This window comes from Apodemus sylvaticus, chromosome 8, assembly GCF_947179515.1.
Source record: "Apodemus sylvaticus chromosome 8, mApoSyl1.1, whole genome shotgun sequence".
Lineage (NCBI taxonomy): Eukaryota > Metazoa > Chordata > Mammalia > Rodentia > Muridae > Apodemus > Apodemus sylvaticus.
Window position 1 is genome coordinate 23,105,425 of NC_067479.1, and position 23,604 is coordinate 23,129,028.

Consider the following 23,604-nt stretch of genomic DNA (forward strand, 5'->3'; position numbering starts at 1 on the left):
ATTCCAGTAGATGTTCAGTTCAAGATGCTGGAATTCTCAGAACCAAAGATCCAATAGTGTCCATTCTAAGGCTAAAGAAGTGGACATTCCTTAAAGAATTGTTGGAGCAAGTCTATAGGTAAGAGTCTGCAGTCTGATGTTTATGAAACAATGAATGGCCGGAGACAACTGGAATCCGCTCAAGGAGAGATTACTTGTCTTAAAGCCTCATCCTTTCTGTTTTGTTTGCAAGGCTTCAGCCTATTGGGTGCCGCCACTCACATCAGGCTGGGGTCTTCTCCTTTTTTTTTTTTTTTGTTTGTTTTTTACTTTCATTGTCAACTCTTTCTGGAAACACCCTCATAGATACATGCCCAGAAACACCAATAGATTTCTCTCAATTCAGAACGGTAATCATCACAGTATACATATTCATGAGCTTTTTTAGTAAAGCACCCTAATATTTCAAAAGAATTATTGCTTTATATGTTATAACTATCTATGTATTTGATATAGAATTTAAATTTTTATTTCACTTTTGAGATTATAATGTAATCACATCATTTAACTCTTCTGTTTACTCCTTTCAAACCCTCCCATATACCCCCTCTTTATCTCTAAATACACAAATACTTAAGTGTAACTTGCTTATAATACTACTTGCATGTTTTCAGGGCCGACCATTTGGTATTGAATAATGAATCAGTGTGCTTTTCCCTAAGTGACTATTTCTCCCACTCTCATCCTTCCTTAGTTGTGTGTTGTTCTTTGCATAGTGTTGAGGCCCCTTGGTCTCTCCTTTATGCATTTTAGCATGTTTATTGGTGTCGGCCTCATACCACTTCTAAAGCAGTCAAGTTGGTGAGGCTTTATGGTGTAGCTTCTGATATTACTAGAAGAGACATCCACAGCAAAAATCCCCTGGATTTTTTCATCATTCTCATACCTCTTCTGCAATGTTCTCTGAGCTTTAGGTCTGGGGGTTGCTTTGTAGATCTTTGATATGTGATTTTATTCTTAGCAGCAGGACTATCAAAAGCATAGTTACCTATATTCACATTCCTACTGGACATAGTATTGCCTTTCTCCTCCAAATTTGCTATCATTCTTTTGCAAAGATTACTTATGATACTGCATGTGTTGTTCTGGCCCTTTGAAACAATGTTAATATCAGCAAAGTTTCACATAGGCCCTGTGTTAGACAGTGATCTCATCACATTAAACACGTTAATCCAAATGATCTGCACAGCACTTTCCTATGGTGGGGTTTATCACTATCTTCATTTTACAGGTATGGTATTGGGAAGAAGGAATAAATAATAACTAGCAAGAATATAACAGCACATGATGTATCACAGCTCTGCTCCACACTTAACCAAGCTTCCTCCTGCTTATATTTCCTTGTACTCTGAAATTCCTGTATACTCAGATTCCCCTCTCAGTTCTGATGTTTAGCATATTTCTGTGACTGAAATGTTCAGACACTTCTGTTTATCTACTTACTCCCTTTTTTGTGGATTTTATTGCACTGTTTACATTTTCTTGTGCTTTATTTTCAGATATTTACCAAGGCTCCATTCCCACTATTTTTCTTTATTTTTGTTGTCTAGTATCAATTCTTTTGGAAGTTTCTTTTTCTATCATTGTTTTATTCAATGGTTGTCAGCTTAGCTTATTTGCTACATTTCTCTCTCTTCTAGAAGGCTTCAAAGACACTTAAAGACAATGGACCGCACATTCCTTACTCCCTCGTGCTTCCCCTCCTAAAGCTTATTCCCATCCTTGTATCTGTCTCTCAGGACACTTAATGAAGTCATCTTCTTTCCCAAGGCTAAACCATTAGAACTTCTTCAAAAGTTCTTACCCCTCCTTTTTGAATATAGTTCATCATAAAGAATTCTAGACTAGAAGAGAAATTTGAGAAAAAGATGGAGATGATAATGTTCTTGCCCAATTGTGCAATAGTGAGCAGTCTAGAGAGTCCAAAGCAGAAAATGGAAAGCAACTAAACAGGGATTAGAGATTGGTTGAAAATATGGATTTTTTGACCCTTGTAATCAAAGTGGATCCTTGATCCCAGGTCCTTCACTAACAGGCTTCTTGTCTTTCAGTCAGTGTGACCTTGAGAAGGACGTTGTGATGCGCAATGGTCTTCACCTTTCATCCCTATAGCTCCAGCGCTTCAGTATAACATCCCCTTTGGAGAGTTAAGAGCTCTCATAGATGGAACCAAATGCCATCAGCCAGTAATGGGAATTAGAAGAGGAATTACATGAGCAAGGTGGGTGCCCTAATGTGCCTCATATTTGGAACACTAACCTATGCACAGAGCTACTTGGGATGCCAATCCGTTCATCAGAGAACCTTTGAGCTTGGAGAGATACTGAGGGCAAATCTAGCATGGAAGTGTGTGTGGAAATGTGGGTAGGGTTCTTTCTATCCTTCTCTCTCAGAGTTGATAAGCTAGGACTTTTGCCAACAGTGTCTAGTAAACACACACCTCTCTTCCATCACTCCCAGATGTCTACCTAAGGTATTTTAGTGATTTCTGTTTGATATATTCATTCTGGCCATCTCCTTTAACACACATTTTTTTGTTCTTTTCAAGACAGGGTTTCTCTGTGTAGCCCTGGCTGTCCTGGAACTCACTCTGTAGACCAGGCTGGCCTCGAACTCAGAAATCTGCCTGACTCTGCCTCCCAAGTGCTGGGATTAAAGGTGTGTGCCACCACTGCCCAGCTTTAACATACATTTTTGCCTCTTACATGCCAGTATTGAGAATTGAACCTAAGGCTTGCAGCATGCCAGGAAAGTTGTCTGTCATGGAGCTATAGCCTCAATCCTTCGTGCTCACATTCTTGGAGATGTTATCATCTTCAATAAGCCAGAGAAAAGAAGGCAAGTCCATATGGGAAATTCCCCATCCCCCTTTATAAAAGATCTCATTTTACCTCAACTTAGAGAAGAGAGATTTATACAAATAAATGAAGTTTGACTGAGTCAGAACAGGAAGTATTTCGTCCTGAGCAATAGTCTGTGTTAATGACTTAGAAGAGCAGCCAGGTCTTGGCAGAAGCCTCCCAGCTGGAATGCTGGCTGTACTATGCTGGGGTCAAATTCAATACAGGAGTAGTTTGAGGGAGCTGTGTCTGGGCATAGGATGAGGGTGGATTTTTCTCTTTCTTTATTATAGTGGAATACAAACAAGTATAAATTAGCAAGGGATAGAACTATTTTATTTTCTCTCTATTTGGCTGAAACAAGAAAGAGGGAAATGAATCAGGGGATGTTTCTGTTCAGACACTTATACATTAGGAGAGATTCTAAACCCTTACAGGAGTTTTATACTTCAAGTCAGCTGTTTCTTATTTTGATTAAGGCAGAACTATAAAATGTGTTTTCTAAATATGCCCCATAACCATCAGTTTCTTAGCCATGTTTTCAGGAAGCTTGTTTGCTTGAAAACTGAATCAATTTCTACTCCAGCATACTTAACCAAAAAGGCCTAAAGCATAGGACATAGTATAATAACTCAACCATCTCTGGACTCCTTGCCTGCACCTTGAGACTTCTGGGGTGGGGGCGTTAAATCAGAGCAGTTGAAAGTAGGTCACATCACTGTGGCAGGAGGTATGTATGTTGTTGTACTGTTTCTATTTTCTTTGTGTTCTCTTTGTTTTGGTCCCCTCACTACAGTTACTTTACACTTAGACTATTCTATAAATTAAGATTTAGAAATTTGTCAACGAAAGAAACCATAAACTGTTAAAGAAACAAGGAGAGGAAATAAAAGCCGTAGAACATCAGAATCTGAACATTTGGTAACCATGTTTCTCCTTCAGATAGTTAGTCTTCCTCAATTTCTCACTCTACCTCTCTCCCTCTCTGTCTCTCTGTCGCTCAATCTCTCTCCAGATCTCTCCATCTCTGTGTCTCTGTCTCTGTCTCTCTCTCTGTCTCTCTCTCTCTCTCTCTCTCTCTCTCTCTCATTTGCTCCATGAAGTAAGATTCTTGTTCTGTACATTCAAATCCTACCTCTCCACAGACTTTTCAAACCAGCATATAAGTAAATGTACCTTTTATTACACACACACACACACACACACACACACACACACAGACACACACACACACACACACACACACAAATAAAAATAAAAGAAAAGGAGAAAATCAATGTGGGTGTTTGACCAGTGTGCCTCAATCTGGGACCAGAAGATCATACATTATACGAAGCAGAATTCCTGACCAACTGACATGCTCAGTTTCTAGTTCCATATTGCCTTGAAGTAAGAAATTTACTGGAGCTTATCCACTGGATTTTTGCAAGGAATCTTAGATTTTATAATCTAAGACATATTAGATAAGAATGGACATCCTCCCTCCCCGTCCCTGGCATATCCTAGTAGAGCACTATTAAAGTCTGAAAAACAAAATTCCTACCAAAGCTCAGAATGGGAAGACAGGGTTTTACAAGCTCACCATGGGACTAAAACTGCCTATCCCATTTCATATAAACCTTGCCATGTGCTTAAATGTTCAGGATCAGGGTTGATTCTCTGTGCATTACAGGAGTCTTTCTGCTTGAGAGGACCTGAGGTCAGTCACAAGCACTGATGTAGGCTGGCTCACAACTGTGTGTAACTGCAGCATCAGAGGATCCAACACACTTCTCTGGACTTCAAGGGAACTGCATCCATGTGAGGCCATACCCACACAGACACACACAGACATAGGCTGCAAACACAGACATGAACGGACACCACAGCCAGAGCCACAGAAACACACACACACACACACACACACACACACACACACAATTTAAACATAATAATAATTTTTATAGAAAGAAAAGCTTATGGAAATCTATGTGCTTGAATAAAAGGTGAATGAATAGGGCATAAAAGACTAGAAAAAATGAACTTTCTCTCGATGCTGTAATTGTAGATATGCATATGTATTTGATTGAGTTACAGAGCATACAACACATTCAATACATGTATGATGCTAAGGTACATAGCCTGTAGTAAACACATCACTTTGTTCAGAGATGGTGATAGCAGAATATACATTTGGAAGACAGGAAGATTATGGGAAATAGTTTCAGTTTTGCTATGAATCGAAAACCATTCTAAAAATACTCTATGATAGAAAAGCGAGAAAAGTGTATTTCTCAAAAAGCAGATTTCTTCTCACTGGTGAGTTCTCTGAGCCTTCCTGGCTTATCTGTCTGTGTACTTTTCTGTAGTTGGAAACACAGTTTTGATAGAAGAGGTGTTTCCATAAAAGAGCGGGTCTGTAAATGTGGTCCTGCTCTGTATTTTAATTTGCACAGTAAGTTCACCATCCAAACTACACTTAGAAAACAGCAGAGTGCTACGGAATCAGGATGGTGCCGTAGACTTTGTCTAGGTGGATGACATATGCTCATCTGTTTTCTCTTTTTATCTGAAGTCCAGTTGCTCAGCTCATAAGATCAGAGGGCTGTGTAGGTAACAGCTGTAGTGAAGAGCTTCAACACGCCTTCTTTTAAACATCAGCTGTTGTTCTTTCTGGGGATTAGTTTGACTTTGAGGTTTTCATGACTCTATAAATCATTTGAAAATTGCAACTTTCCTCATTTATTTCCCTGATTTCATGCCCTCCTCCACACTTAGAATGCTGGATTAAAACTAAAGAACTCTGCCACTGGATCCCTGTCCCTCATTTCTCAATTTAGCTCAGCAGGGAGCTAACATCTCAGCTCTTGCTCTGGAAGATCAATTTATTAAAAGGCAAAAGAAAACATTAGTAATATGGGTTATAAGTTAGCCCAAGCTGAAGCTAGATATTATAAAGGACATGCGATTTATCACCAGGAAGACTCATTTGTTTTCCTTCTAACTCAAATAAACTTCTGAGAATTAAATCGACAGAGAAATAGACTGAATCTCCTTCCTTCAGAAGTACCCAACCTTCCTCTGCATTGAAGCCCAAACATTTTACATTCTCCCTTCTTTTGCATCGGCTGTGTTTCCCCCAATTTATGCATCATGAAGATTTCTGCTGAGGACGGAGCTCCCGACCTCTAATAGAACCACAAGCTGCACATCTTGCCAGGAAGCAAATTGGCAGATCGTTTTGGTCCTCCTCTATCTATTACCGAGTAAATGGATGTGGGAGTTCTGTTTTGTTAAGTAGCAGTGAGTGACCTTGTCTCAGGAAAACACTGTTTAGTGCATCAACATCTGTGCTCAAAAGTAAGCAATTGTTCTTTGCCTTTAGGGAGCTTCTAAAAGGTTTCCTCAGTGTTCCTGTATGCACTGTGCTCTCTTCAGACATTCCTCATCGTATTAGGACAGAGACCCCCTTGGTCTTATTTTCATTTTATTACCTTTTGTATTTTACTTTTATTAATTTCTTATTGTGCAAACAGCCCCCACACCGACACAGTGGATTCATATGTACAAACTTTGTATAAATACTATAAAAGGCAACTGTAGTGATACAACCTAAAGCTACAAGAACCCGCATAAGACAATGGCAAAGAGGGCTTTGGCGTCTGACTGACTGGTATGAATATGATATGGGCACCATATGCCTAATGCATCTTGGAGAAGTTTGAACATCTCTCTGTTTTATATTCCTTAAGTATAAGCTAGGAACATGGTGCATTCCTACTATAGGAATTATTGAAAACAGCACAGGATAGAAGGCCCTTGTTGGTCATTAGTCTAAAGTGCCCATCTTCCTGGTGGCTGATCACTCTTCCCTCTTTTCGCTTCTGAACTGTAGATAGGATTTGTAGTCTCGACTGTGTAGGTTTCATGATGTACACTAATAATGTCTTGTAGTATGGTAGGCCTATCCTTTCTCTTGTCCACAAATGAAACTTGTCAAGTGGGCCCTCCTTTTAGCACACAGGCAAGTAATTCACCTTAAGATGCTGACTGCTGAAAGCATCATGTCTGCTCTTCTATCCATGGTTTATTTGAATCTGTAACAGCATAAGGTCTTAATTCAAGAAGTGCCTACACCAAGACGGGCTAGTGCCAGGTTATTCCTGCTATCCAGCATGTAGAGGAGGTTGAGGTTAACTGTCTCAAAGGGTGTGGTAATCAGCTTTCTTACCTACTGAAAGTTACTCATCAAAAGCTACTCATATCTGATCACCTCTGGCATTGTATGTCGATAATCACAATCTTCCAAATCTCAGATAAGTACGTATCAATATTCTTCTTTAATTTATAGAAGGAAATGAAAAATTTACAGGCTATGAAAAATACAGGCTATGGAAAATTAAGCAATCAGTCTGGAGGATGTGAGTAATAGGTAAGATCTGAGCCTAGGCTGTTCCTCACGCCTGTCTGCCTCTACAGGTAACACTTTAAACACCGTGCATTGTGTCGAAGCAGTAGCATGAACACCTACCTGGCTTATAGCATTGCTTCTCCTATGTGCCAGCCGCAGGCAAGCCACGAGGAGCCAGACCCAGCTGTCACATTCACTTCCTAGTAGAGTGCTATGTTCTCAGTAGGGTCCCACCAAATGTTTGCAGGAGGAAAATGGACATCTGAATATTTGCCTCAACTCTTTACATTTCTCAAGGTCACTTGTGATAAATGACACTTTTGGCTTGATATGTTGGCTATTATAGTGGGGTTAGAAGAAGTGGGGAACCTTGTCTCTATTATTTATAAGCGTATGCCAGCATTGTTAATAACTTAGGAGAGGAAGCCCTCCCACCAAGAAACTGAATGACATTCATTTGCACCTTATGCAAACAGAACTTTCTAACCACTGTAAACAATATGCAGTGGTTACATGATTAGTTTGGCCAGTAGGCACCCTAGTATTTCCACCCACCTTAGGATTTAAGTGGTTTCTCTTAAGCGGTCTCTGTTACTCTCATTATTTCTTACTAATTCGGTTCAGAGAACAGTAAGAGGCTGAGCACCAATTAAACAATCTCTGTCAAATATTCACCTTTCCTTGTGCTTTATTTGCCCAATAATAGATGTTGTAGCCTGTATATTTTAGTTTGATCGTGCGCTGAGTACAGTCCTACCAGCATCAATTCCAGCATGGTGAGTAGAAATGTATTGTGTCTCATTGTGAAGCAGAGCTATTGCCGGCTGCACAGTGAAACCCCATAACCACGTACTGTGCTGAGAATGGCTTCCATGGTGGCCTATATTTTTGCTGTTCTGGGAACAAAATTGCCAGCAAATAATGAAAATAACAATAACCAAAGCACAGGCCCAATATACCCACAATTTCCCGCTCCAAAGATTAGCTTTCCATTTATAAACAAAAGGGTGCTGTGTCACATGATGCATAACAGACATATGCTCCTGACAATGTTGAGTTCCTATTTTGTACGTCAAAAGCATAGCATGATATTGATGTTATGACATGGTTCATAGCTGGGACATTTGAAGGAGAGCATGGCTGCATCTGTTTTGATTCAAAGTAACAGCAGCAAAACTACACTACGAAGGCAAAAAGCACAAGTCATAAAGACTGGCATATTTTATGAGTATTTAAGGCATCATTTGAAATTCAAATAAGTTGCAAAAAGCAAGACAGCAAGTTAATGTTTTTATCTATTTCGAATTCAAATATAGTTTTGTCACCCTGAGTTAAAATTGCACAAGAAGGCACCAGTAATGTGTACAAATGCTTGGGGACATTACAGGGACACTCAGCTAAATTAAAAAGCATTAATTACATTAGTGAGAATTTGTATAGTGTTTTGCTTATTAGATTTTAATATTTTTTTCCTGTCCTTGAGTTCTTGGTTCTATTCTAATTGAAGTTGTTCTTAACTTTTGGGATAAGTTATCATGGCACATACATGTGACATACTAAAATTGCTCCCGTTGAGTTTAGAAAAGCTCTAACGAATTTAATAAAGATCCACTACCAGCCAGTAAAAGCGAACACACTTAAAAACATTTTCTATTACTAAAGCCCTTTGGGGAAAAAACTGATATAACTTTTTTTATTCTAAGTAATTAAAAAAAGTGCTTCTGTGACTAGTCTTGTCTGTCCTCTGGTGACTTTGCTGATACATGGAGTATTTTCCATATATTGATTTTAGGTTTAAGTGAGCCTCTATAAGGTGTTCAAAATGAATGTGCAGGGTCTTGCTGTTTATATATTGGGGGATGCCACCTATTCTGCCTGCACATGTAAGTAGGTTGCATCTCAGGCTGGGTAGAATAGAGCCAAGGCTTTTGTGAGCACCTTAAACAGTGACTCTGTCAATATGGCTATACCTAAGTGCGCCCACGTGCGCGTGTACAGACACACACACACACACACACACACAGAGGGAGAGAGGGAGAGAGAGAGACACACACACATACACACGCACACACACACACACACACACAAACAATTAAACAATAAGGCAAAATACTCAGCTGCTGTGCAGAAAATGTAAGCAAGCCACCATCTACTTATTAAACTTGGTTTGTTTGTTATCTAAGACTTCAGGGTGTGAGAAAAATGATATTCATGAGAAAAATAGAATTTAGAACACTTGGGTTAAAACCCAGAGTACTCATGTACAAAAGGAGTTGTCAATATGTGGTGTCCTGACAGTTCTCCAGTGCATTAAAGTCCTGTTAGCATAAATCCTATTACCATTATATACTCATTTTCTTAGCCAAGCCTTGGACAGAAGGGGTATGCTAGAGTTCTCAGTGAGTGAGTGAATGAGTGAGTGAGTGTGTGTGTGTGTGTGTGTGTGTGTCTCTTAGGAATGAGGGTATAAAATACAGAAGTTCTGTGTAGACAGAACATTACAAGCATCACGTGCAGTCATCAGGTTTTTCTGTTAACTCTAATGTTAACCCTATTTCTGAAAATAGAATCTTAGATGGATAACCTCATTTCCCACCTTCCCAACTGTACCCCACTTCTGCTTTCCAAAATACCCTTCACTCACTAGTTTTCTCTCATGCAGGGTCAGGACAGAATGTGTCATTTCTGCTTGTCTCTTAAATTATTTCACCTTCTCAGGCTTTTAATCCGAGGTGTAGGCTTTTTCCTAGAAGTGAGAGCAAGTCATATTTTCAGATGACAATGGATAGGATTTGGCACCATATCTAGTGCTACAGAAGAGAATAGTCCCTTAATGTTCACCATAGCCAGATATATATGATAAAAGCTGCTTCAGGTTGCAAGTAGCAGAAAGCTGATTTAGCTGGATAAAATACTAAAGAAACGTGATCATTGAGCAGATTACAAGGCTGGATTTCAGACTGGGTGATCTAAGAGTTTAAGAATGCTATAAGGGATGCAGGTTCTTTCTAGTTTTTCACAGTGTAGACTTTATGCTGAAATTCAGTCCTGGTATGCATTAGGGCTATGGTCAGTAACACAGGAAGCTTCTTGCTTTCTTCATCATTTTGGTAGATGAGAAAGTCTTCTTTCTATAGCTACCTTTTATTGCTGAGAAAGCTCAGGAAATTGCTCCCTGATGTCTCATTGACCTGATTTAAATCACATACTCACATCCTAGGTGATGGTTTTATCCTGAGAAATGCAGCGAGCTGCCCACCTAAAATTGGCTGGTTAATACTTATGCAGATAGAGCTATTTCCTTGACTGGCAGAGAGTACACCAGTGTTCCCCCTGGGATGACGGGAATCTCATGCAATGATGTACAATGAGAGTAGACTCAGCACTGGACAGGAAATCAAATATGTATCTTCTCACAGAAATTAGTTATCCCCTCCATAAAGACTGATGGCTGAAGTGTCACTACACTAAGCCTGTCTTTTCAAGTATGGCATTATCGATCTCTTTCTGAGGTCATTATTACCATTCGCATTGCCATTAGCAAGGAATTCTGGCATCTTCGTGGACACTTGGAGAGAATTAATTCTGTTTCTCCTGTTCTTTTGGCATGTGTGTTTATTGGCCCAGAGATCTTAAATTGAACTTTTTCCATTTTAGCTTATTACAGATGTGGGTGGTTTTGCTTGTAGCCTGTAACACTTCCAAGTATATAGAGTCTCATGTCATTGGAGAGCTAGAGTTGATAGATTCTTTGGGACAAAAGGATTTTATATAGAGATAGAGTTGATAGAGACAAGGCAGAACTTTTGCTGTCAACGTAGATGGTGTAAGCATCACTGAAATGAATGGGAAGTGGGTCATGAATGAGGTCTAAGTGTACCTATGGTGCTTCTGAGTGTCAACAACAGACTTCTGGTGCTGATGAGGCCCTCTTTGCAATCTGGAATGACTCTTGTCTCTGCATTCTTTTTACAGTTCAGTCTCTAGTTCCGATCTATATTCATCTCTGTGCTTATTTTTACCTCTTCAGACAGATCCAGTGAAAGTCCTGTGGAGTTTTGTTCATTATGTGTTCCTTCCAATCAGTGGTTCACTCTGAATTGGGTTTGTCTTCTTTAAGGCTCCACACCTTAGGAACTGAGAGGATACTACTGCTTCCATGTGTCTGCTTATATATGAATATTGATTGAACTACTTATTTCACACTCTTTCATAAAATCTAGTCATTTTATATGCCTTTAATTTCAAATTAGTCTCGCTTTTCTTCCTTGAAAATTACATACTCCCAGAGCCTCAAGGACTGAAATATTTTTTTTATAAGATCAGGCAGTAAAGCAATATTGTGGCTCATTTATTCTATGTTACTGGCTTTATACCACTAGACAGTGCATCATATGATTCTCAGAGAATCTTTTTAACTTGATATAAACATCTTCTATAAACTCCTAATTTTGGGGACATTTTCAGATGTCAAAAACATTTTGAGCTTAATTTAAGTACATGGCCAAATATAATTTATTTTTACACTGTATCTGTCATTTTTTTACATTTTTATTTGATATATTTTTATTTACATTGATTACAAAACAATTACATTGATTTTCATTACAAACATTACAAATGATTTCCTGTTTCCTGGTTCCCCACTCCCTGAAAGTCCCATAAGCCCTCTTCCCTCCCCCTGTTCTCCCACCCACCCCTTCCCACTTCCCTGTTCTGGTTTTGCACTATACTGCTACATTGAGTCTTTCTGGAACAAGGGGCCACTCCTCCGTTCTTCTTGTACCTCATTTGATGTGTGGTTTGTTTTGGGTATTCCAATTTTATAGGCTAATATCCACTTATTAGTGAGTGCATACCATGATTGATCTTTTGAGACTGGGTTACCTCACTTAGTATGATGTTCTCCAGCTCCATCCATTTGTCTAAGAATTTCATGAATTCCTTGTTTCTAATGGCTCCATTGTGTATATATACCACATTTTTTACATCCATTCTTCCATTGAGGGATACCTGGGTTCTTTCCAGCTTCTGGTTATTATGAATAGGGCTCCTATGAACATAGTGGAGCACGTATTCTTATTACATGCTGGGGAATCCTCTGGGAATATGCCCAGGAGTGGTATAACAGGATCTTTCGGAAATGATGTGCCCAGTTTTCTGAGGAACCGCCAGACTGATTTCCAGAGTGGTTGTACCAGTTTGCAACCACACCAGCAGTGGAGAAGTGTTCCTCTTTCTCCACATCCTTGCCAAAACCTGCTATCTCCTGACTTCTTAATCTTAGCCATTCTGACTGGTGTAAGGTGAAATTCAGGGTTGTTTTGATTTGCATTTCCCTAATGACTAATGAAGTTCAGCATTTTTTAAGATACTTCTCAGCCATCCGATGTTCTTCAGGTGAAAATTATTTGTTTAGCTCTGTACCCCATTTTTAATAGGGTTATTTGGTTTTCTGGGGTCTAACTTATTTAGTTCTTTGTATATATTGGATATTAGCCCTCGATCTGATGTAGGGTTGGTGAAGATCTTTTCCCAATTTGTTGGTTGCCGATTTGTCCTTTTGATGGTGTTCTTTGCAGAATTTTACAGAAACTTTGTAATTTTATGAGGTCCCATTTGTCAATTCTTGATCTTAGAGCATAAGCTATTGGTGTTCTGTTCAGGAACTTTCCCCCTGTACCGATGTCCTCAAGGGTCTTCCCCAGTTTCTTTTCTATTAGCTTCAGAGTGTCTGGCTTTATGTGGATGTCCTTGATCCATTTGGAGTTGAGCTTAGTACAAGGAGATAAGGATGGATCAATTCTCATTCTTCTGCATGCTGACCCCCAATTGAACCAGCACCATTTGTTGAAAAGGCTATCTTTTTTCCATTGGATGTTTTCAGCCCCTTTGTTGAAGATCAAGTGGCCATAGGTGTGTGGGTTCATTTCTGGATCTTCAATCCTGTTCCATTGATCTGCCTGGCTGTCACTGCACCAATACCATGCAATTTTTAACATTATTGCTCTGTAGTATTGCTTGAGATCATAGATACTGATTCCCCCAGAATTTCTTTTGTTGTTGAGAATAGTTTTAGCTATCCTGGGTTTTTTGTTATTCTAGATGAATTTGAGAATTGCTCTTTCTAACTCTATGAAGAACTGAGTTGGGATTTTGATGGGTATTGCATTGATTCTGTATATTGCTTTTAGCAAAATGGCCATTTTAACTATATTAATCCTGCCGATCCATGAGCACGGGAGATTTTTCCATTTTTTGAGGTCTTCTTCCATTTCCTTCTTCAGAGTCTTGAAGTTCTTGTCATAAAGATCTTTCCACGTTTGGTAAGAGTCACCCCAAGGTACTTTATACTGTTTGTGACTATTGTGAAGGGTATCTTTTCTCTAATTTCTTTCTCAGCCTGGTTATCCTTTGATTATAGGAAGGCTACTGATTTGCTTGACTTGATTTTATAACCTGCCACTTTGATGAAACTTTATCAGCTGTAGAAGTTCTCTAGTCGAGTTTTTTTTTTTTTTTTTTTTTTGGATCACTGAGGTAGACTATCATATCATCTGCAAATAATGATAGTTTGACTTCTTCCTTTCCAATTTCTATCCCTTTGACCTCATTATGTTGTCTAATTGCCTGAGCTAGTACCTCAAGTACAATATTGAAAAGATAAGGAGAAAGGGGGCAGCCCTGTCTAGTCCCTGATTTTAGTGGGATTGCTTCAAGTTTCTCTCCATTTAGTTTAATGCTGGCTACCAGTTTGCTGGAGATTGCTTTTACTATGTTTAGGTATGGGCCTTAAGTTCCTGTTCTTTCCAAGACTTTAAGCATAAAAGGATCCTGAATTTTGTCGAATGATTTTTCCGCATCCAATGAAATGACCATGTGGCTTTGTTTCTTTGAGTTTGTTTATGTAGTGGATTGCATTGATGGATTTCCTTATATTGAACCAACCCTGCATCCCTGGGATAAAGCCTACTTGATCATGGTGGATGATCCTTTTTTATGCGTTCTTGGATTCGGTTGGCAAGAATTTTATTGAGTATTTTTGCATCGATGTTCATAAGGGAAATTGGTCTGAAGTTCTCTTTCTTTGTTGGATCTTTGTGTGATTTTGGTATCAGCGTAATTGTGGCTTCATAGAAGGAATTGGGTAGTGTTCCTTCTGTTTCTATTTTGTGGAATAATTTGAAGAGTATTGGTGTTAACTCTTCTTTGAAGGCCTGATAGAATTCTGCACTGAAACCATCTGGTCCTGTGCTTTTTTTTGGTTGGAAGACTTTCTATGACCCCTTCTATTTCTATAGGGGTTATGGGACTGTTTAGATGATCTATTTGGTCCTGATTTAATTTTGGTATTTGGTATCTGTCTAGGAAATTGTCCATTTCCTCCACATTCTCCTGTTGTGTTGAGTATAGGCTTTTGTAGTAGGATCTGATGATTTTTTTGAATTTCCTCAGTTTCCGTTATTATATCCCCCTTTTCATTTCTAATTTTGTTAATTTGTATACTTTCTCTGTGCCCTTTGTTCGGTCTGGCTAAGGGTTTATCTATCTTGTTGATTTCTCAAAGAACCAGCTCCTGGTTTTGTTGATGGTTCTTTTTGTTTCCACTTGATTGATTTCAGCCCTGAGTTTGCTGATTTCCTGTCTTCTTCTCCTCCTGGGTGATGTAGCTTCTTTTTGTTCCAGAGCTTTCACGTGTGCCATTAAGCTGCTAGTGTATGCTTTCTCCCATTTCTTTTTGGAGGCATTCAGGGCTATTATTTTTCATCTTAGCACTGATTTCCTTGTGCCTAAGATTTGGGTATGTTGTGTCTTCATTTTCATTAAATTCTAAAAAGTCTCTGATTTCTTTGTTTCTTCTTTGGCCAAGGTGTCATTGAGTAGAGTATTGTTCAGCCTCCATGTGTATGTGGGCTTTCTCTTGTTTTTGTTGCTATTGAAGACCACTCTTATTCCATAGTGATCTGAGAGGAGGCATGAGATTAGTTTGATCTTATATTTGTTGAGGTCGGCCTTGTGACCAATTATATGGTTGATTTTGGAGAAGGTACCATGAGGTGCTGAGAAAAAAGTATATTCTTTTACTTTAGGGTGAAATGTTCTCTAAATATCAGTCAAATACAATTGGTCCAAACCTTCAATTTGTTTTATTGTGTCCCTGCTTAGTTTCTGTTTTCCTGATCTGTCCATTGAGGATAGTGGAGTGTTGAAGTCACCCACAATTATTGTGATAGGTGCAATGTGTGCTTTGAGCTTTAGTAAAGTTTCTTTTATGAAAGGGGGTGCCCTTGCACTTGGTGCATAGATGTTCAGAATTGAAAGTTCTTCTTGGTGGATTCTTCCTTTGACCAGGAAGAAGTGTCCTTCTGTGTCTCTTTTGATGACTTTAGGTTGAAAGTCAATTTTATCTGATATTAGAATGGCTACTCCAGCTTGTTTCTTGAGACCGTTGGCTTGTAAAATTGTCTTCCAGCCTTTTACTCTTTCTGTCTTTGACACTGAGGTGTGTTTCTTTTTTTTAAATTTTTTTTTATTCGGTATATTTTTTATTTACATTTCAAATGATTTCCCCTTTCCTAGCCCCCCCTCCCAAAAAGTCCCGTAAGCCCCCTTCTCTTCCCCTGTCCTCCCATCCATCCCTTCCCACTTCCCCGTTCTGGTTTTGCTGAATACTGCTTCATTGAGTCTTTCCAGTACAAGGGGCCACTCTTCCTTTCTTCTTGTACCTCATTTGATGTGTAGATTATGTTTTGTGTAATCCAGTTTTCTAGGTTAATATCCACTTATTAGTGAGTGCATACCATGATTCATCTTTTGAGTCTGGGTTACCTCACTTAGTATGATGTTCTCTAGGTCCATACATTTGCCTAAGAATTTCATGAATTCATTGTTTCTAATGGCCAAATAGTACTCCATTGTGTAGATATACCACATTTTTTGCATCCACTCTTCTGTTGAGGGATACCTGGGTTCTTTCCAGCATCTGGCAATTATAAATAGGGCTGCTATGAACATAGTAGAGCATGTATCCTTATTACATGGTTGGGAATCCTCTGGGTATATGCCCAGGAGTAGTATAGCAGGATCTTCTGGAAGTGAGGTGCCCAGTTTTCTGAGGAACCGCCAGACTGATTTCCAGAGTGGTTGTACCAATTTGCAACCCCACCAGCAGTGGAGGAGTGTTCCTCTTTCTCTGCACCCTCTCCAACACCTGCTATCTCCGGAATTTTTAATCTTAGCCATTCTGACTGGTGTAAGGTAAAATATCAGGGTTGTTTTGATTTGCATTTCCCTAATGACCAATGAAGTTGAGCATTTTTTTAAGATGCTTCTCCGCCATCCGATGTTCTTCAGGTGAGAATTCTTTGTTTAACTCTGTACCCCATTTTTTAATAGGGTTGTTTGGTTTTCTGGAGTCTAACTTCTTGAGTTCTTTATATATATTGGATATTAGCCCTCTATCTGATGTAGGATTGGTGAAGATCTTTTCCCAATTTGTTGGTTGCCGATTTGTCCTCTTGATGGTGTCCTTTGCCTTACAGAAACTTTGTAATTTTATGAGGTCCCATTTGTCAATTCTTGCTCTTAGAGCATACGCTATTGGTGTTCTGTTCAGAAACTTTCTCCCTGTACCGATGTCCTCAAGGGTCTTCCCCAGTTTCTTTTCTATTAGCTTCAGAGTGTCTGGCTTTATGTGGAGGTCCTTGATCCATTTGGATTTGAGCTTAGTACAAGGAGACAAGGATGGATCAATTCGCATTCTTCTGCATGCTGCCCTCCAGTTGAACCAGCACCATTTGTTGAAAAGGCTATCTTTTTTCCATTGGATGTTTTCAGCCTCTTTGTCGAGGATCAAGTGGCCATAGGTGTGTGGGTTCATTTCTGGATCTTCAATCCTGTTCCATTGATCCTCCTGCCTGTCACTGAACCAATACCATGCAGTTTTTAACACTATTGCTCTGTAGTATTGCTTGAGGTCAGGGATACTGATTCCCCCAGACTTTCTTTTGTTGCTGAGAATAGTTTTAGCTATCCTGGGTTTTTTGTTATTCCAGATGAATTTGATAATTGCTCTTTCTAACTCTGTGAAGAATTGAGTTGGGATTTTGATGGGTATTGCATTGAATCTGTAGATTACTTTTGGCAAAATGGCCATTTTAACTATATTGATTCTACCGATCCATGAGCATGGGAGGTTTTCCCATTTTTTGAGGTCTTCTTCCATTTCCTTCTTCAGAGTCTTGAAATTCTTGTCATACAGATCTTTCACATGTTTGGTAAGAGTCACCCCAAGATACTTTATACTATTTTTGGCTATTGTGAAGGGGGTCATTTTCCTAATTTCTTTCTCAGCCTGCTTATCCTTTGAGTATAGGAAGGCCACTGATTTGCTTGAGTTGATTTTATAACCTGCTACTTTGCTGAAGTTGTTTATCAGCTGTAGGAGTTCTCTAGTGGAGTTTTTTGAGTCACTTAGGTACACTATCATGTCATCTGCAAATAATAATAGTTTGACTTCTTCCTTCCCAATTTGTATCCCTTTGACCTCCTTATGTTGTCGAATTGCCCGAGCTAGTACCTCAAGTACAATATTGAAAAGATAAGGAGAAAGGGGGCAGCCCTGTCTAGTCCCTGATTTTAGTGGGATTGCTTCAAGTTTCTCTCCAAGGTACTTTATATTGTTTCTGGATATTGTGAAGGGTGTCATTTCCCTAATTTCTTTCTCAGCCTGGTTATTTTTTGAGTATAGGAAGGCTACTGATTTGCTTGAGTTGATTTTATAACCTGCCATTTTGCTAAAGTTGTTTATCAGCTGTAGGAGTTCTCTGGTGGAGTTTTTTGGGTCACTTAAGTATATCATCTGTAAATAGTGATAGTTTGACTTCTTCCTTTCCAATTTGTATCCCTTTGACCTCCTTATGTTGTCTAATTGCTCTAGCTAGTACCTCAAGTACTATATTGAAAAGATATGGAGAGAGGGGGCAGCCTTGTCTAGTCTCTGATTTCAGTGGAATTGCTTCAAGTTTCTCTCCATTTAGTTTGATGTTGGCTACCGGCTTGCTGTATACTGCTTTTTACTATGTTTAGGTATGGGCCTTGAATTCCTGTTATTTCCAAGACTTTAAGCATGAAAGGATGTTGAATTTTATCAAATGCTTTTTCAGCATCTAATGAAATGACCATGTGGTTTTTTTCTTTGAGTTTGTTTATGTAGTGGATTGCATTGATGGATTTCCTTATATTGAACCATCCCTGCATCCCTGGGATGAAGCCTACTTGATCATGGTGAATGATCATTTTTTTATGTGTTCTTGGATTCAGTTGGCAAGAATTTTATTGAATATTTTTGCATTGATGTTCATAAGGGAAATTGGTCTGAACTTCTCTTTTTTTGTTGGATCTTTGTGTAGTTTTGGTATCAGTGTAATTGTCATTTTTAAGACTGTTGATAACCCACTCATTAGTAGAATTGTACTGGACATTCACAAATAATTATTGTGAAACAAAATAATGTTTTATATATGTAATAAAAATTTGAATGTGTTTAAGGGTTTTTTTTGAGAACATTGTCTGAGGGTTTCTTATTTTTAATTTCAATTATAAAAATTTACAAAAATTTATTTACTTTTATTATATTTGTTTGAGTGTTTTGTCTGCATGCATGCCTGGTGATGACAGAGGCCAGAAGAGGGGAACTGATTCCTAGACATGAAGTTACAGATGATTGTGAACTGTGTAGTGAATACTCGGAACCCAACACCGGCCTGCTGCATGAGCAGCAGATACTCTTAACCTCTCAGCCATCTCTCCAGATGCTGTCTCAGTTATCTTTAGCTTGTGATGGCAAATATAATTATTGTGCCTATCTTATAAAATCCTCAAATAAACTGCTGAAGGTCACACATTGTAGTAGAGCTGCTGCTTAGCAAATATTCACTGTTTTAATGACTAAGCTACTTGTATTCACCCCTGAGAAAATTCTTTTTTATAAAACTTAATATTTCTATTGACTTTCATGAACTAGTAGTCTTATAATATTTACATATATTTTAAACATCTTTGGATACATGTAAATAAATGGAAATTGATTTTATGGTTTTAATTCCAAGGAATAATACTTAATATGATTTTATTTGTATGAAAAAGCCAGTTTCTATTATATGGTTTCTAGATGTTGATTCAGAAGGAGATTCATCTCATTTTGATTGGAAGGAAATATTAGGTCTCTCAAAATTATAGGCTAGATTAGTTAGACACTCCATCTGAAAGGTAACTCAATGACAATTACATAATTGATGTATTACAGACTTCATTTCCCCAGGATTGTATGTCAAGAGAAGAGATAGAAATGTTTGTGTTGAGAAGAAGTTAGAAGCTGTGCCTGGCAGCCAAGAGCTATCCTAATACCTTCAGCCTGGCCTTGGTATTTCTAGGAGCAGGTTTGAGCATTACAGCAAGGCTTTAGAGCCACTGTAGAGAAAGAATGACCCAAAAAGTACTAACATCATGTACACTTACATGAAAACCATGATGATGATTAACACAAACTGAGAGTGCTAATAACTGCCTATACACAAACAACCTGAACTCACAGCCCAAAGGTATTAAGCCCTCCTTGATCCTGGATAATAGAATGATGGCTGCTTATTTATTTATCACATTTTAAGGCATATTTTACCTTCTCTCTTAAGATATAAGAACCCTTTCTACAATTATAGAATTACTCTGCTTCCGGGCACTTCTATTCCAATTCACAGGCTTCCTTTTTGAAATTTCTTTAAAGCCAGGACCTTAAGCATGTTTTCTGGAATGAGTACTTTCTAATATTGTTCTACTCAGGAATCTTGTGGTTCTTCACAGTGTGTGGTCTCACTATTGCAATGGGGATATTCAATTCTATTCCATTGGTCCACTTGTCTGTCACTGTGCCAATACCATGCAGTTTTTAACACTATTGCTCTGTAGTATTGCTTGAAGTCAGGGATACTGATTCCCACAGAATTTCTTTTGTTGTTGAGAACAGTTTTAGCTATCCTGGATTTTTTGTTATTCCAGATGAATTTGAGAATTGAAGATCCAGAAATAAATCCACACACCTATGGTCACTTGATCTTTGACAAAGGAGCCGAAAACATCCAGTGGAAAAAAGATAGCCTTTTCAACAGATGGTGCTGGTTCAATTGGAGGTCAGCATGCAGAAGAATGCAAATTGATTCATTCTTATCTCCATGTACTAAACTTGACTCCAAGTGGATCAAGGACCTCCATGTAAAACCAGACACACTGAAACTCATAGAAAAGAAACTGGGGAAGACCCTTGAGGACATGGGCACAGGGGAAAAGTTCCTGAACAGATCACTAATAGCTTATGCTCTAAGATCAAGAATTGACAAATGAGACCTCATAAAATTACAAAGTTTCTGTAAGGCAAAGGACACTGTTAAAAGGACAAAACGGCAACCATCAAATTGGGAAAGGATATTTACCAACCCTACATCCAACCCTACATTAAAAAATGGGGTACAGATCTAAACAAAGAATTTTCACCTGAAGAAATTCGGATGGACGAGAGGCACCTTAAGAAGTGCTCAACATCATTAGTCATTAGAGAAATGCAAATCAAAACAACCCTGAGATTTCACCTTATACCAGTCAGAATGGCTAAGATCAAAAACTCAGGAGACAGCAGGTGTTGGTGAGGATGTGGAGAAAGAGGAACACTCCTCCACTGCTGGTGGGACTGTAAGATGGTACAACCACTTTGGAAATCAGTCTGGCGGTTCCTCAGAAAACTGGACATGACACTTCCGGAGGACCCTGCTATACCTCTCCTGGGCATATACCCAAAGGATTCCCTGGCATGCAATAAAGACACATGCTTCATTATGTTTATATCAGCCTTATTTATAATAACCAGAAGCTGGAAAGAACCCAGATGTCCCTCAAAGGAGGAATGGATACAGAAAATGTGATATATTTACACAATGGAATACTACTCAGCAATTAGAAACAATGAATTCACAAAATTTTTAGGCAAATGGTTTGATCTGGAAAATATCATCCTAAGTGAGGTAACCCAATCACAAAAGAATACACATGGAATGTAATCTCTGATAAGTGGATATTAATTAGCCCAGAAGCCCTGAATACCCAAGGCACAAATCGCATAACAAATGACTCCCATGAAGAAGTATGGATAGGGTCCTGATCCTGGAAACGATTGACCTAGCATTGGAGGGGAATATAAGGACAGAGAAAAAGGAAGGAGGTGATCGGATAATGGATGGAGAGAAGGTTTATGCGACATATGGGGAGGGGGGATCTGGGAAAGGGGAAATCATTTGGAATGTAAACAAAGAATATAGAAAATAAAAAATATTAAAAAAATTGTATGGTTCAAAATATACTTTCTGTGAGTCCTTCACAGAGTTTGCTATGACCTCTCCTGTCAGTAGTTCTACTAGCCTTTCTGGGCTGAGGTAGGTGGTTTCTTTTTAAGATTGAAGCACTTCTTAGACTTCTTGGCTTTTATAAGGAAACAACAGTTCTACCCCAGCTCGGCTGACTCAGAACACAATGGCTCTGGGTTTAACCGAAGCTATAGAATACTGCACTTCACGTACTTATCAAGAGCATTATCTCAAAGTCTCTACCACTTATGTCATATTAAAAGCTCCTCTTAGAGAATAAATTCTTCATTCAAGAGACCTGCTCATGCCTTATGGCATTCTAAAATCCATCCTCAGCTCCAGGCATAGGAGAGGCTTGCTGACCACCTGCATTGTATTATTTTGGTGTATGGATGGCTGCTCTAACAATTTACACTTTACTGTGTCCTTGCTGTCTACATTTGATGTCTCAAATGAAATCCTTCCATTGTTAACTGCAAAACACAATGATAAGGAAAATGTCTAGAACAAAACAGTAAGTGCTCAATAGTTACTTGTATGGTGAATGAATGAATGCAGGCATGAATAAATGATTCAGCGGGTTTACCTCATGTCTCACCTCATACGATTCAAGATGGTCATGTCCTTTGAAGCTCATTTCTGATGATTATGCCAGATTTAGTTGCATGATGGGAGAAATATCACAGAAAATTAAACATAATTGAGAATCATTCTGAAATTTTATCTTTAAAATGTACATACAGTAAAATGTGCAGTTGGTAGGGGCCTGTATTCAGAGAGCTACCATTGCAACTGGGATTCTCAACCCCAGACTTCTTGGGGCTTTGTTCATCTGTCTCTGGATCCTTTCCCTCTTTAAGAGTGTCATATAATAGAATCATAACAATATGTAACTTTTGAAACTCATGCTTAGCGATTTTTGTGTGCATGCACATTGTTCTGCCTTATTGTTGAATGGAACACATCGCCTCTTCCATAAGTCATCTGCTATGAACTAGTCTCTTCTTGTCTTGTCTTGTCTTGTCTTGTCTTGTCTTGTCTTGTCTTCTCTTCTCTTCTCCTCTCCACCCCTCTCTCTGTATATACCTAAGCCTATATTTCTTGAAGGTAAGTAGGGGCCAGTGTGTGGGATCATATGGAAGATATGTGCTTAACTTTGTAAGAAACTGTGAGTATGCTTTCCAGAGTGAGAGCAGTGCACTTAAAAGCTGCCCTTGTGCTGCGTGCTCCCCAGCCCTAAGTTTTGTGATACATGTGCTTCATTGCGACACCATAGCTTTAATTTGAATTTCCAAAGAGTTATAGAGTATTTCTCTAGTTTTTAATCACCTTTCATATATCCTTATGTATGAAATGTAAAAAATTGAGTTTCTCATTTTCTTAATGTGGGTTTTAAGAGTTCTATGAATTAGGGTTAAAATTTTCTTCATTGGTTATAGGATTTGCAGATACAGTCTCCGACTCTGTAGTGTCTTTTCATAATAGTATCATCCATAGAGTAAACATTCTTATTCTTGAATTGGTTTTACTTTTTTTTCTGTTGTATCTAATGAATTTTGTGTGCATTTTCTCTTTTGCCATAGAAATGTCTCTTATAGATTTTTCTCTTGTTGTCTGCCTGAAAGTTTTATAATTCCTCATTTTATATTGAGCTCTGGGATCAATTTTGGATTAGCTGATGAATAAAGATGGGACTTGGGTCAGGGTTCATTTCTTTGTATATAAATGGCCGATTGCTCTATTACTGTTTGTTATTAAAGCTGTCATCCCCCCACTGAATAGCTGGTGTAGCATGGTCAGAATGAATTGGTGTATTTGCTCAACCTATTTCTTCTCTCACTGCTGTTTTACTGCTCTGTGTCTGCCTTGTTCCAACATTACCCTGTCCTGATGACATAGCTTCACAGTGATACTTAACAGGGAG